General features: G+C 36.2%; 1 long non-coding RNA gene and 1 pseudogene across 1 annotated transcript; one reads left to right on the forward strand and one right to left on the reverse strand.

The window, feature by feature from the left end:
- Positions 1–2,159: 2,159 nt before the first annotated feature.
- On the reverse strand, positions 2,160–3,112 carry LOC138307210 (uncharacterized). Its single transcript, XR_011205946.1, has 3 exons — positions 3,034–3,112; positions 2,582–2,779; positions 2,160–2,337 (listed from the first exon to the last, which is right to left on the reverse strand). It is a non-coding gene; the product is annotated as an uncharacterized lncRNA (long non-coding RNA).
- Positions 3,113–14,559: 11,447 nt separating this feature from the next.
- On the forward strand, positions 14,560–16,415 carry LOC138308071 (uncharacterized; annotated as a pseudogene).
- The last annotated feature ends 477 nt before the right edge of the window (positions 16,416–16,892 follow it).

Raw genomic sequence — 16,892 nt, forward strand, 5'->3', positions numbered from 1 at the left:
GAAGTCGTTTATGTGGAAATAGCCAAACTGACCCCTTTTAACCCCGCCCCTCAGGCCCCCCGGGGGTCAGCCCCATCATTTGTACAATTTTGAATCTCCACCCTATAACGATACTACAATTGCATTATGAGTGCTATCTCATGCTTAGTTTCAGAGAAGAAGTCGTTTATATGGAAATAGCCAAATTAACCCCGCCCCTCAGGCCCCTGGGGGGTCAGCCCCATCATTTGTACAATTTTGAATCCCCACCCTATAAGGAAGCTACCATTGCATTATGGGTGCTATCCCATGCTTGGTTTCAGAGAAGAACCCCACAGAAAATTTCACTGGAATTCCACTGGAAGCCACTGGAATTCCAATGGAATCTCTATTTCCAGTGGAATACCACTGTGAAACCATTTTACCAGTGGACAAAAAATCCAGTGTCAGTGGAATTCCAGTGGTGAAATACCATTCCAGTGGGAAAAAACCCAGCTGCAATGGAATTTCAGTGGAAAATAATTCCATTGGAAAGCAATTCCAGTTGCACTGGAATTTCACTGATATGTAAATTTCAGTGGCAAATAACTGCTAATTTTCATTTCTAAAATCCAATTAGAACTGGTGTAGAACACAGGTACCAATAAATCATATTTGGCATAGTTTCAACTTTAGAACTGTGCATTCAAAAAGGTTAAAATGCAAGTTATTTTATCTACAGGTTCATGCTTGTCACTTAATCAATAAAAAGAACCTTATCATTAAGGAAGGGTCAGCTATATCATAAGTTCCAATGATCATCTCTCATAGCCATGATGTTGTTGACATGTGTACTATGACATGCATTGTATATTTACGAGTGCTGTCTCAACTTTGTAGGGTATAATAACCATTCTGCAAAATACATCAAGTTGTTATTATTTAATCTTTAACAGACATTATTCCCTTTGAATATACCTTCAATTATGCTCCAAAAGATTTGGCGGTTTGCTCAAGAAAATGAGATCAGAACCAATTTTCATGAAAACACATTTTGTTACAATGTTTTCTACAGGGATAAACAAACACTCTGTTGCTTCAGACACTACCATAACAATATGTTCACAAAGTTTATTAAATTCCGACAACTGTGTATTGCTGATAGCTCCTTTATCCTCCTGGGTCAGTTTGAATTCTTCCGTGTGGAATTTCTCAACAACAGCATAACTCTTTGAGGTGCAGATGAAGGTGACAATGGAACCGTACATTTCCTCTTGGTTATGGAATAAAGCAAATTGTGTATGAGTTCCTGGTTTTCCTGTTTTGGTACTCCTCTGAGTACAATACTTCCTCACCATTTTGAAGTCGAAGGAATACAGAGGGGTTGTTGGCACGAATATCTGCATTCACTGCATGGTAGTAGTTTGAAGCTGGGTTAAGTGGTCTTCTCTGCCCTAGTGCTGTCAGTCTTCTTTTAACAGTTCTGTCTTCTCTGAAATGATTGTTGCAAATTTTCTCATTAATTACGACATCATGGAAGCAATAAGAGGAAATAAATTATGTGTACAAGTAGCACTTAAAAATACCAAGAACACGTTAAAATTTAAAGTATTGTTTATCTACTTTTTTGTGCATTCTTGTTTCAACTTACTTGATAAGTTTTGAACCAAGTGATTCTGCAAGAGACTTTAGGGTGTCATCGACGTTCCCATGAATATATTGCTGTACCAGATTGGTAATCTGCTTCGACATCCCGACAGCAAAACAGACCTGAAAGAATAGGTGTTTAAGATTCAAGCAAATCTTCTGATGTCTGTTGTTGCCACTATCATCTTTTAACAAAAATGCTTTTTAAGCATATTTTTACATATCAATGTGATATTTGCAAGAAACAATAACAAGTCCAAAATTATGTAGAATAACTAAAATTGTTATATTTCATTGTAGGAGTAGAGGTTGATATACCCAGAGGGTAATCTTTCTGTTAAAGCTCACTTCCTGGCCTCAACTCTGGATTTGCCAGGTAGGGCCCTGGTGCCATACATGAAGAAGTTCAATGGAAACAAGCATGTTGCCTGGATGAAGAAGAAATATTGCAAGGAAATCTGTAGCATCGTTTCAATCCTTTTCAAGAAAATGTGACAAATGAAGCCCAAAGAAAACTCCCATAAGCCTGCAATTGCTGTTTTTTTTGGCTCTATATATGTAAGTGTATTATTACCTGGCTATTTACATGGCCTGTACCATGTACCATACTTTTCAGGTAGCTATTCATGGATTCAAATCCATAGCAAGAGAAGCCATAAAGTGGCCCAAACTGCTTCACTGTTGATGCTAAATGTCTCAAAAGATGGACATTCATCGTCTGTGACTGCTCCCCTGAAGCATAAAGAAACTCTCGATAAAGTCTACCTGGAGAAAAATTAACCACATTTTTGAACATAATTTTTTCAAATTTAACAAAGACATACTTTGTGAAATTCCTCTGAAAACTAATAAAACAGAGACATAGAAATATTACAAATATGTGTATGAATTGATGACATTTGAATGGCAGTTTTGGAAGACTAATCATTTGATGATTGCTAGCTTAATTTTAGGACTCTAAGAAAGGTTTGTTTACCATAAATTCCAGGATACATTTTACAATAAAGCATTAACATGCTCTCAGCCCTGTCAATGTCTTCTACTCTGATGCCATCTTTGGAGAGTAGACCCATAGAAGAAACCAGTAAAAGATGATGAACATATGGGACAGCAGGCAAAACCCCGTATAGCACAGGTGTTGAAAAGTGCATTAACCACTCTCTACATTCCGATGCTGAAACATATTTTTAAAGAACTCATTTCTGTCTATCTTATTATTATTTTCATGTTACCTCATCCCCGGTATTACAAAACATAATTTTTGTTAACAGAATTTCAGTTAAATTATTCAGTGTGTTGGAGATGTATCTATCAACACCTTTCTTGATTATCATCTTAAAAATTTTCTCTAAGATGTAAACTCTGCAGTTTTACAGTGAAAAAATTCATGCTATTTGTTATAAGTTAATATAAATGCAAACTCTGTACCTTTCCAATGTCCATGATCATTGAGGCCACGTTGTCGTCTTGAGACAAAGTCAGGAATTTTCAAACTTAGAAATCTTTTGTTCAGCAATGCCATCTGCAGTAAGAAGAGAAAAAAAATACATACTGATAAGACCATATACACTGAATATTAATATTTGACATACTAACTTAAATATGGATCTCAGAATTGATTTCTTGCACACGAAATACATTGGAAACTTTATACAAAAGTAAGACAAATACATTGATCAGGGAGGTTGTTCTAAGATCATATGTCGTACATTGTACTTTTATTAGCAGGCAGTTAACTTCATACATTAGGTAAATTCAGTATTTTCTTTAGCCATTCATATTTCAATTCCTTTAATCTTATATACTGGTTTATGAATATAATCCACATTTACTTTATCACCAATAAAATAATCTTCTCTCCTGTGCTTTGCATCAAACCAAAAGCCCATGAGGGCTTTGATAATCCCAAGATGGACACAATGCATCCAGTCTACAGGGAACATCTTTGCCATGTCAGTGTAAGGTAGCGTGAGAAATGACGATGGTCCTCTTATTCCGTTTACCTGAAAATGTTCATGATATATTTTGTACTTCATTTAAACATTCATTGAACAGGACTAAGAACAAGAAATGCTTAAATCTTGCTAACAAATAAATTATTTTTTGCTCAAAAACAAATTGGTTATTAAGGTATTTTTCAGTGTACACCAAATGCTAATCTAAAGAATACTTAGCATTAAAATGCATTCTTTTCAGTGCTGTATAGTCTTATAATCCTTAAAAATAAAAAGTTTAAAGCTGTATTTTTCATTGATTTTGCCAAAGGACATTTTTTTAAAATCTCTCATGAAGTACACTTCACTAAAATTCCCATTATCCTGCTATCATTAATGATGATTATGGTAAGGAATCATAAAGTTAATTAGCTAGGTAAATAGGTCTGGTTGGTATGATGGTGATTAAAGAAGTAATTTAAAGATAAATATTGAAGTGATCATCTGACTTACAACAACTCCGGTTCTGGCAGCCTCAGTAGCATCTTGCCTGAAAGTTTCATTGGACCTTATCGTCATGTTTTCATGAAAGGGATAGAAACGATGCAGTGGGTTCCCTTGTGATGTTTTTCCTTCATCAAGGCAAACACAACATGCCTGTTTTCCATTGAACTGCTTCATGTACGACACCAGTGCCCTAGCTGGCAAATCCAGGGAAGAGGCCAAGAGATGAGCTTTCACAGAGATTTTACCATTAGGGGTATCAACCTCTATTCCTACAATTAAATGTAACAATTATAATGTCATTACAAATAAAAGTAACTTTTAGCAACAAAACTCACACACTACACTAACAGACATTTTAAAATATAAAGCAGGTAAAATATTCTAAGTTAGATAAGAAAATTAACCTTCATGTCCATACTAACCTCTAAACAGTGGGATATGTCATTTTCATGTGGCTATTTTTTTATGAGGAAACTAAATAATGAACAGTGGCAATCACTGAAATTGACTATCAATTTCATTTCAATGAAAAAGTAAATGAAGGCCAAGTATTGCAGGGTTATTCAGTCCTCCATTGAATGAAGTATATATTTTTACAATGGCAAATGTCTCAATGACCTATGTCTGGGTGAAAGTAGCACTGTACCAGGTCTTTTTTATCATGAAAATATAAGGATAATATCTTAGACACTGATAATGTGCAAATGGCAAACCTACATAGCCTACCCTGTATTACTGGTGGCTGATTATCATTACCTTCTCTGTGCAGTTTGTTGAGTGTTTTCATCAATGGTTTTAAGTAAGTGAACATGTTGGGTTTCTCCACTTGACAATGTAAAAAACATGGCATCAATTACTTTCTGCTGAATCTGGAATGACATATTAATAAAATGTGAGAGAAAATTATAAAAATCTATTAAAATATAAACATATTAAAAAAAAAAAACATAAACAAGACAATTCTGCAAATTATCACCCCCTATTGAATATAGTTAATAGGTCAAAATGACTCTGTATGTTAGACTAAAGAGTGGTGACCTACTTCTGATACATGACACAGCCCTTACCTAGCTATATATGAACAAATGTAGTTCCAGAGTCAAGAGGTGTAGGTGTAGAAGGTAGAGCCCAGAAAATTTAATTGTTGACAGAACATAAACCTTTAGACCTGCTGGGGGACTATGTAATATGAAAATTGATTACTAAGGATCTAGATTAATATCTTACTGGTATATGCAGAATTTGATAAAAAGGCTTTTTACGTATGTCTAAACCCACCTCAATTTTACAGGCAATTCATTGATAGCCAAGTACACTGGCCATAATGATCCTTTTTTGGAGGATGAGAACAAGGACACTCCATCTGAAAACATGACAAGTAAATGAACAATCAGTGACAGTCCTGTGTACATGTTATACATTTAAGTAATGCAATTGTATATTCTATACACCTCAAATAATCAATATAGGTGACAAAAAATAAAACAGAAGAGTAAAACAAGTCATCCTTTATAGTGAAAAGCTATGAATCACAAGCCATTTCAAGTTGATTATAATCTCATCCATGCTGAATTAAAAAATGTCCATCAAAGATAGGCCTAAGCTAACTTGTGTGAATTAGATCAGAAAAATATGGCTGCTTTAGTGATTAGGGTATGAGTGTCCCTATAGCTAGATATAGGCCTATATGATAATGAATACATCAGAGACAGGTAACAAGGCTTGGAACAGACTCGGTAAAAAGAATAAAATTGTATGATTGATTGATTGATTGATTTTACAATTTAACGTCCTATTAACACAGAAAGGTCATGTTAAGGACGGCCTCCCGGTGTATGCGATGTGAATGTTTGTGGTGAATGCATGTGTATTTGGAAGGCTGCGGATGTTTGTGTAAGCCTCCTTGCGATAGCGCTGAACTTATGCCGACTTTATAGTGCTACCTCACTGGAGCATGCTGCCGAAGGCCCCCAGCAGCACACCCCACCCGGTCCATTATACTGATAAAACGGGCGAACCAGTCGTTCCTCTCCCATAATGCTGAACGTCAAGCAGGGATTGGTAACTACCATTTTTAAAGACTTTGGTATGTCTCGGCCAGGGGACAAAACCCAAAGCCTTCCTCACGGAGGCGGACGCTCAACCCAAAGGCCAAAAAGTGAGGCAGTTGACCAAGAGAGGTCATTAAAAACTATACAAATAACTTACCAGTATTTAGTGTAAAAGTTATGTACACATCAGCTCCTGTTTGGAAATGTTTGATGGTGTCTTTGTAAAAGCTTCCGTCTAATATGTCTCGCAAAGGAGAACTCCTGTTTGCACCCTCTGGCTGTCTCAAATTTCTCAGAAATACAGTGTCTGTAAAGTTCAAAGAAATTCTTATTGGCAAAAAATTATGAAAAAATTCATATCTTCACCAAGATAAAAAATTCAGAACTCTTTTAAATAGTTAACGACACATGATCATAACTTCTTCCAACATTAAATTACCTCATTGACAGATATATCTATAATTCATAAGTTTTGAAAAATTATAATATAGCCATGTACTAAAACCTTGGCAATACCACTTTTTTAATCACTCATTAGAAAAAAAAAATGTATAATTGTCACCTTTGAAAACATCTTTTAACTGCTGTTCTACATTCAGGTCAATAAATTCAGTAAACGACTGGTAGGGCCTTCCATTGCCAAGGCATTGCAATGCAGCATTTTCACACCTTTCACCATTTTCACAGTATTGTTGGCATTCCTCACAACAAAAGTGCTTAATTGGCTTTTGAAATTCCACCGTTGATTTAAGTGTCTCTTTAATCTTTTATACAGATTGTGTAAATTTGGCATTCTTGGGCAGAAAAGAGGAAATCAGCCGCAATAGTCCAGAAAATGCCTCATTTGATAAAGAGTTGTTGCATCACAAAAAGCATGATCATAACATAGGCACTCCTCTGCGTTTGTCTGCAACCTTCATCACAAAGGGAGGTCCAAGTCATTGTTAGCATCTTTGAAGACATTTGTTTATTCATCAGTGCAAGTGCTTTCATGCATATTTGAATAACCCTCATTTTCACTTGAGCACGTCAAGTCATCACTTGATTCAGTATCAATGTCCGATTCAGAGGAACTCAGATCCGAATCAGAACAAGAATCTGTGGTGATTAATGAGGATTCGTGACTAGAACTGTCACTCAAGTAACTTACTTGGTCCTTGAAGTACGGGTGGGCGTGATCAAATGTCGGCGACTGGTCGTTGGACATGTATAAATGGGCCCGATCAGCACATGATTTATCAGGGGTAACTTTGAAATAATTAGCCATCTTTCTTTGTAATACCATGATGCAGAGAACGTTTATACGTCCTTTTCTTCGGAGTTTTTAATCTGATATCTGTCTCATTTTCTTCTGAACTGGAATCAATCGTCGATGAGGTACACGTGCTTTCGGATTCGTTAGAAAGACATCTCGTCACAGAAAAAAATCGCGTGTAAAGTAAAAATACAAACATAGAAAGAAGGACTTATTGGAATATACCGTTATCAAAGTTACGAAGTCCAAAACAACATTTGTTCCCTCAGCGGTGTCGTAATAAAAGCTCTACTGGGCTTATGACATTTGTTGACTTTGTACACGACGTTAATAAATGTTATTTTCATTTCATTTCAGCGCTGTTAGCTATTTTAATACACCATGTGATCGATCAGCGCTTGTTGCCCAATCTCGGTCACCCAGCCTCTTCAAATCTCCCCTCCTCTGATGAGAGCGTCTAGTTGACCAAGATTATAGCCTCGTAAGAAGCTAAGCGTAAAAAGTTTGCAGAAACAACATTTTAAGTTTACAAAAAACGATCATGCAAATAAAATATCAAACAGATTATTGTACACGGACGTTTTAGTAGCAATGGCACTTTCATTGTGGTGGGTTTTCCACAGTCGTTTCAAATTACGACAGTAATGTTCAATTTGATTGGTCATCACCGGTCAGCATCAGCCGCAGCGAGATACGCGCTAGCTGATTGTTTTATTTCGGCGGTTTTGGTTCGACTAGAAAGGAGGCTGTCTACAATATTCGCAAAACGTGACCTGAAGTTATTAGAATGGAGGAAAAATTAGGAAAAAGTACGCACGAAAATGATTACAATGGAAATATGATGACACTGTAGTAACCATCTTATATTTCTTGCGTTATACACAGGAAATAAACAATGGATGTGCTCATTCTAAAAGACACAATATGTTTCGAAAAGTGTCATGGTATTTACGGAACTTTATTTTGATACCCTATAGCTATTAGTCGCGTTTTGCTGTAATAAATTCAGTTTTGAGAGGCTACTAGTCTACAAAATTTCGAATATTGAAAATGGATTATTTTGAAGTCCCAACTTAGATATTCAGCCAACTTTAAATTCCAATTTGTTAAGATATAAATTGTCAATAGCCAATGTTATATTCAGGAAATTCCAAGACACCAGGAAACTGTAGTGTTAGCGGTTTGGAAAAAAAATAACAATCATATGCCGCCAATCCGGTGATGTTTTTGTAAACCAAATGATGGTATATAACAATTCTCTTTTGCATTTCTATATATTTTTGTTGTTGTTGTTTTAACCGTATTGATAAGATGTCAAATAACTGATTAATGTGTAATAATTGTTGTTGGGAAACAATTTTGCTGCGTCAAGCCAAATATGAAAAAATGCTAAAAAATTACCATTTTTGAGCTTAAAAATATTTTTTTTTTCATTTCCTGCGTTCAAATATTTACATATATTGGATTATTTGGTCCTGACATGTATTTGTTGTTCTATTGTGGTCATTTTGATACCTCATTTGTCTACTTCAGCTGAAAAATGCTCAAATGTTATGACTATTTTTCATTTTTTCAGTGAAATTCGAGATGGTGGTCATCTTGATGACGTCATAACCGGAACTTCTACGATGTTAACATTGGTTTTGGTTGTTTTTGTTGCTTAAAACTGATTGAAAAGTGGTCAAAAACCTTATTAGTAATAATAGATTGCTGTTGGGAAACATTTTTGCTGCGTTAAACAAAAATATGAAAAATTTGCTGAAAAATCACCATTTTTGAGCTTTAAATCCGTTTATGAATTATAAATAATGTTATGACTATTTTTCAATTTTTAGTGAAATTCGAGATGGCGGCCATCTTGATGACGTCATAACCGGAAGTTCATCCCAACTTATGCAATGTTAACATTTTGATTTGTGATCAGTGGGTCATAAGGTTACAGAAAAATATTGGTTCGGAGGTTTTTTTTGGGTTGGATGCATGTGGGACACTCCCAGCCCATGGCCTATATATTTAGCTCGGTGTACGACCTAGGTTGTGACGGGTGTAGCTCTTTGAGTAAATATGTTAGATATCAGCTACGAGTATCATTTATTTAAATGCAAAAATAAGTACAGTGGAATAACTTACTAACTGATTCGTCTCTTCCTCCGAATTCATGTACCTCTTCAAAAGAACATCCTTCTCTACACTCTTCAGGTAAGCTCCGTCTTCTCCGTTATTTGAAGGAATGTGTCTGCTCTTTTTTTTGCAATCACAGGAGATCTTTTCCTTTCTAAAACGTGTCCTTATCAGAGAATGTTAGCATTGGAAACAGTAAAATCAAACAATTTTTACATAAAGCCTGAAGATTGTATTGCGACTTTGTAATTCTATTGGTACCAACAATGTTGATGATAAGAGTAAAATGTTTAGAACTAACATATATCGAAAGCGAAAATGAAATTTAAAGACACAAATTACATGTAAGGCGTTTGTCTCTCGCGAATACATCAAAGTTAACAGTATTTTTTTCTAATATTTGAACCATTATTTTCCAATCATATGATAAAATCTGTGCAATACACACTGTATAGATAACACTGTATAGATACAAGGAGTAGTTGGGATGTCATCTCTCCGGAGTCAACTCGACCAAAGGTAATGTACTGAGGTCCGTGACTATTATCGGCGTAGTTTACACCTGATCATGAGGCGTGTTCAGACGCTTGCAGAACAAGAAATCTCCTGAACGGCAGAGGGTGCTCGGGGCGTGCACTCGAAATGGTGGTCCCTCGTGCATTTGATTTTGGCACTATTATCTGAATAAATATTCGTTTCTAAAAAAATCCCTAAACAGGGTTCCGTCCATGTCCATTCAGAAGCGAGCACCCGCTATCGCTCGCATAGCGCCCGAGATCCTGAACACGCCTCTGGTCAATTGCCAGTTATACGGACGTATAATAATAGGGAGCAGCCTTCGTGCCCTGTGCGAAGCAATTCTAAGGTAACAGATACACGAACATATAAGAAAAAACACAACTTTCAAAATTCAATACTACACACTGACAGCTTCAGTTTGCGGCCGTCATTTTTTCATATATATGAGGAGGGTATGCGTTGCTCCGGTACCGCTCGCACCAGTAAATATATATTTAACTAATGGAAATGCATAACAGGAGTAAATAAACATTTTGTATTATTTTTTAAATAATAATAATAACACTTTGAAAATAAAAAGCTATGGAATGCAGTCAAAATATCAACCAAGGCGAAGATGAGCACAAGGAATCCCCATGACGTCACATATAGTATAATTAGTATTATTTCAGAAATCTTTAATCATTATTTATCAAAATCTTCCAGACTTAATGTACGATATTTGAGACATACTCGTGTTGCGTCTCCAGGGCAAATGTCTACTTGTCAGAGACGTAACAGTCTGGTGTATAGATGGGTTCCTTGTTGTTATATAGTTTTATGTTGTACTAACAATGAGTTACCTGTCATTTGTACACGTATGCAATATCTAACCAGAATATATAAGAGGCTGGGGGTGATATTCAGATATACAGAGTAGAGGGACGGATAGCGGACACACCCTGTGTCTGGTTCCATTTCGGGCCAACCACAGCATTACTCTGTGTGCTTGTAATAACCATGCTTACACGTATATTGTAAGTTGAAATGTAAATATGCATCATAGAATGAAATAAAACGTCGACACACCATTGAAGTCATTCGTCTTTCAAGTCTACAACTTCATCAACACAGCAACTACGTGAATCTTCACGGACGATGAACCAACAACCCAAATTAAACCATCAAACTTTTTAAAATATTATACACACAATGTCAACAAATGGCACGAAATCATAGGATTCGCATACGCGGCACTCCAGTCCTTAAACGGACACAGAGGAATCCGACTCTTTGAGTTTATGCTAGACAATTATTACATAATATACTTCTTAGTTTAAAGTGCGTCCTTTTATTTGTAAGTTACGTCTTTTACATGAAAAAGAAATAAAATAAACAAGTAGAGCTTCACTCTTCCCATGCCGTGCAGGATTAAAACGTCTGGCTGCGCCCTTTAAGGCCTTGCCTTCAGTCATATTACCACAGGACTCTGCTTCTGGTTTGATGAAAAGATAATAACCTACCCCTACTATATAAACAATGTGAGATACTCCGATACTTCAACTATGGAACGGAAGTGGAATTCTTTAAGCGAGCAGTTGCAAGAAGCAATCTGATTAGTCAATTAATTTGATTGACCAATCAGATTAATCCTTGCAAAACTGCTTGCTTGAAAGATCAACTTTCGTTCCATAGTTGATGCAGCGTCCGCTACTTGGATACTTGGTGTCCTGTTTCATATTAAAAACCGTAACTTCGCGAAAAAAACCTGGCATACATTGCAAAATGAGTGTTCTTAATTAAGGTACGTTGATTAAACGAGCGGAAACTCAATGTTTTCGTAAAATTTGGTATAATTTCAAAGTGAATTGGAGCGTACCCTCAACTTCCGGTTCATGGAGTGTCTCACCTTGTTCATATAGTAGGGGTAGGATATTTCATTTTTCCAAAACCAGCTGCAGACGCCTGTGATTATACGAACCCGTGCTCGCGTGTGATCATAGACTACACTGTCCATATCGGCACTCCATAAACATGTTGAGCATTTGGCAATAGATGTTGCTTACACATTTTGTTTATATAAATTTGTATCCCAATTTCAATTTATATGACCATTAACATAATTTTATTGTGAAGATTTATCAACGATATGAAAATAATAAATTTAAGAAAAAGATATATGTAAGCTTGAAACAAAAAGTGAACAATACCCAGTTTACCAAATGTAAATGCAGCTACTAGTGTTTTAGATATGTTAGACAAATGAATTTGTTACATTGACAAATTGATTGTTGTTGCTCTTTGCGATTATTCGAGATATTTTCATTATTACAGAGCTAATAAACAAAACACATAACTGCTATATGTTATAGCGTATTAGGCTCACATATGAAAATGTTTTTCAGGATAACGAAAAAGTTTTGTTTGGCGGCCGCCATATACTTATATGGCGGCCACCAAATAATTATATGGCGACCGCCAAATAATCTTTCTGGCGGCCGCCAGATAATTACATTGTATCTGACTACCGCCAAATAAAACATTTTCGTTATCCCGAAAACATTTTCTTATATGATCCTAAAACGCTTCGTATGTAATAGACACAAATATATATATTATATTTCTTGTATTTTCAGATATTTCATTGCAATGATATATTACAACTTAATATATACAAAAAATATTGTGTCGCAAAGAGTATTGCTTCTTTTTAACTGATAGCAGTGTACATGTACGATCCATTTCTCTCGGTGTGCTACATTCAAATGGACTCTCAGAAGTTATGTGTATGTTTTATTGTTAGAATTGACCGTGAAACGTATTCACAAATACAATGTACATGTAACAAAACCGTCGAATGAAAAGTGAAAAGTCACTATCTAGCCCTAAAGTATTCCTGTATAGGTAAATCCCCTTAGGCGCCTCATGATCAGTCCCATGTTGTGAAAACATTGCTGCCGGTTTTCCAAGTTAATTTTACAAAGAAAGGTATAGTAACATTACCTACACAGTTCCGGTTTTCAGAATAGACAGGTTCCGGATTATGCAGGTTTTGGGTACTATAGTTTTTAAGAAATTTGTCGGGACCAAACAAAATTAATCGGTATAGACAAGTTTCCGGTTTATACAGGGTTCGGTTTAGACAAGTTATACTGTAAAAGAAAAGGAATATAGAAAAATATGTGCAGGTAAAAGAAGCAAATGGCGGAGAAGATTGGGGAAGAAAGAGATATAGACACAGGGCTGAGGACAAGGAGGGGAGTAAGAGGACAGAATGCACTTTTTTATTTCCATACCTGATTTTAAATTATAATATTAAATGCCATGTATGAAAATAGGGACAAAATGACATAGTTGGACATATACACATAAGCATATAAAATGAATAATGTTAAAAATTCAAGGTTTAGACAAGATTTTACGTTTAAGTTTTATCCATTTTTTTTTCTATCATTATTAAATTTCTCAAAGTAAAATTGACGTTTTCAATAGGCAATGTATTCCTGCTCAGTATGGTAATCTTTAATGGAATTAACTTATCTCATAACATACAGTGAATTTTGTAAGCATCTACTTTTATAAATGTAGTGTTTAATATAGAGTAAAATTCCATTATCAATTCTGTTATATATTTCAATGTGGTTGAATATTCCAAAAAATCGTTGTTTCTTTATTGACAGCAAAAAGTATTAAAAGAATATCAAGTAGTTTTCAAAAATCAATTAAAAAATTCTGTACTTCAGCACACTCCCACAAGAGATGAGTAATTGTCTGCCTTTCTCTATAGCAAAAATAGACACAAATATTTACCCGCCAAAAACAGTGGTGAATTCAACACCAAATCAGCCCAACGTGTTATGCATGATACTTTATAATCAAGCTATGTGGTAAGAAAGATAACGACTGTATGTCGGGTATTAGAATCTTAAAAGGCGACTAAATGTACGATCTTATCGTTAGATTATACCTGTATGTAGGGTGGTAGAATCTTAAAAGGCGAATAATGTACGATCTTATCGTTAGATAACACCTGCATGAGGCGTTAGATTCTTTAAAAGGCGACTAAATTTACTATCTTGTCGCTAGATAGCACCTGCATGTAGGGCGTTAGAATCTTAAAAGGCGACTAAATTTACGATCTTGTCGCTAGGTAACACCTAGTAGGACGTTAGGTTCTTAAGGCGGTTTTATGGTGAGGATTTTGACGTAAACTGATCCGTGTAAAGTGACGTAACTCTTTAGCAGCATTACTATGACGTAAACCATTTTTTAAATATATCTTGGTTGTTATGGTGTTAACTGTTAAAAATAAACTAAATATGATGTTTCCACGAAGTCACAAATGTTTATTTTTTAGTCTTAGTAAAGTAAAGTACAGCTGAGTACATGTACAATGTGCACACATTCATTTATCAGATTTAGGTCTATAATTTATAAATGATTGAAAACTTGTTCATCTCTTGGTTTTTTTCTGAACTGATATGTTATAAAATTTATGAAAGTAACAAATCATATTCCTTTGGAACATGAAAGGCCTACATGATATACATCTATACATGTATGTTCTCATGGGTTTTTTTTTAACAGAATGGCTGCAGGCACATCACAGTGTTATTCGACTAGGAAGCACTTCAGGAGCAAATTTGTGTTCAACATGTGTGTACAAGAGGAAATGAAAATTCTGTGACCAAAAAAATTTTCAGTTTTGGTACTCTAACAATTAATTTATCATAATGGTGTAAAATTTTCTTGGACATGTGTCATACACATAATACTGATTACCGACGTGTACGGTAATCAAAGTTATTGAAGCCATTATGGAAGTTTAGTATGTGTCATACGTAAGGTCACAGGAGTTACCCCCCTTTGACAGTAGTTAATAATTTAGAGTTATCTCGCTTTGCATAGGAAAGCATTGTATAGAACGTTATCCCAGCATGCTAAGTTAACATCCGGTCATCGACATATTAGCAAATAAGAGGCACATGCTTGCAGAGAATTTTAATTTGTACTGTTCGGATTTCATAAGTATGCCAAGAGGTCTTGGAATTAGGAAGCGGCGAGGTCCCGGGAGTCGCTTTGTCTCCGCCCTCAGAGAAAAGAAAAGGGGGAAGGGAGCAGTTCCCGTCCAAAAAAGGACGGGAGACCGCCGCTGGCGAGACCCGGAGGGAGACTCCACGTGGTCAGCTGCCAGAGGTACCAGTAGTAGAGCTAGAGGAGGTACAAGTGGAGGATGGGATCACAGGTATGGGCATAGAGCCCGAACCGCAGATGTTATTAAATGTACATGATAATGGTTACAATAATAGCACTACCCCCGAGATCGAAATTATCCCCCTGGAGTCCGACTCCATCGGTGACCATGTGCCCCGGGCTATAAAACAAAAAATCTGGGGTCACGAGTATATAAATTTGGCCCTTCTTTTAAAGGGCTACTCAGAATTGAATGACTTTTGCACTAGTGCGCCGATGGTTGTCGGATCCAGTGGGATGATAGAGACCGCCCCCCTACTTGTAAAGAAAAAAATACCAAATGTGGAAAAATGGACAGATGCTTGCCACATTTATATGTCCATTTATTTGGAAAGATTCCCCGCTAAGGTACAGGAACTTTTGCAGTATGTAAAAACAATACGTGGGCAGCTTGTCAGGGTGTGCCGGGGGGTTGGCGAGTGTATGATGAGCAATTTAGGGCTCGTCTTAGTCAATCTCCTGGTTTAGCATGGAACCAAATTAATTCAAACCTTTGGCTCCGGGTAATGACCCATCAAGCCGGTGGAATGGGGAAGAACAATGTGGTCAAGGGAGGTAACAAGGAGTGGGGTTGGAAACATTCCAAGCCATCACCTTGCTTTGGCTTCAATAGGGGTAAATGTACGTATAGTAACTGCAGGTACACTCATGTTTGCAGTATTTGTGCTGCTGACCATAGTGCATTGCAGTGCACTAAGTCTTTTCGGCCCTCAGCTGCAAGTTCCAGTCAAGGAAAAAAAACCCATGGCAGTGTCCAGCCTGGGAAAAAACCCCAATAAATAGTGAAAAATTAAAACAGGAATTGCTTGATTACCCAAACCATCAAATCACACAGGAGCTTGTTGATGGTTTTTCAGAGGGATTTCCTTTGCATTATCAGGGTATTAGGGAGGATACTGATTGTTTAAATTTAGGTTCAGTCAGACAGAATGTCAATATGGCCCTTAAAAAAGTTCAAAAAGAGGTGGATCTTGGAAGGGTTGCCGGTCCATTTAAGGAAAGACCTTTACCAAATTTGAGACTTTCTCCTTTGGGTCTGATTCCAAAGAGTACACCGGGGAGTTTCGTTTAATCCACCACTTGTCACATCCTAAAGATAATTCAGTTAATTCTGGTATCGATTCGGATTTGTGTTCTGTTCAGTATACCAAATTTGATGCGGCGATTGAATTGGTCCAAAATTTAGGTCAAGGGGCTTTATTAGCCAAACTCCGATATCAAATCAACTTTTAGGTTACTGCCAATATCTCCACAAGACTTTGATTTATTGGGATTTAAGCTTCAGGGTTATTATTATTTTGATAAATGCTTACCGATGGGATGTTCATTATCATGCAGCTTATTTGAGAAATTTTCAAGTGCTTTAGAATGGATAGTTCAAAATAAATCAGGAAAACGATCTGTATTACATTATCTTGATGATTTCCTTTTTGGAGGTAAAGCTGGTTCCATCCAATGTAAGGATTTATTGGAATGTTTCTTAGCTTCTTGTGAAAACCTGGGAGTCCCTATTGCTGAGGAAAAGACGTTAGGCCCTTGCACTGTGTTATGTTTCCTAGGTTTAGAAATTGATACTGTAAATCTTACAATTAAAATCCCTGCAGCTAAAATAGTTGAGATTTGTGAGAAGCTAGAAAATGTGTTCTCAAAGCAGAAAGTAACTTTAAG

Source organism: Argopecten irradians, chromosome 14 (assembly GCF_041381155.1).
Source record: "Argopecten irradians isolate NY chromosome 14, Ai_NY, whole genome shotgun sequence".
Lineage (NCBI taxonomy): Eukaryota > Metazoa > Mollusca > Bivalvia > Pectinida > Pectinidae > Argopecten > Argopecten irradians.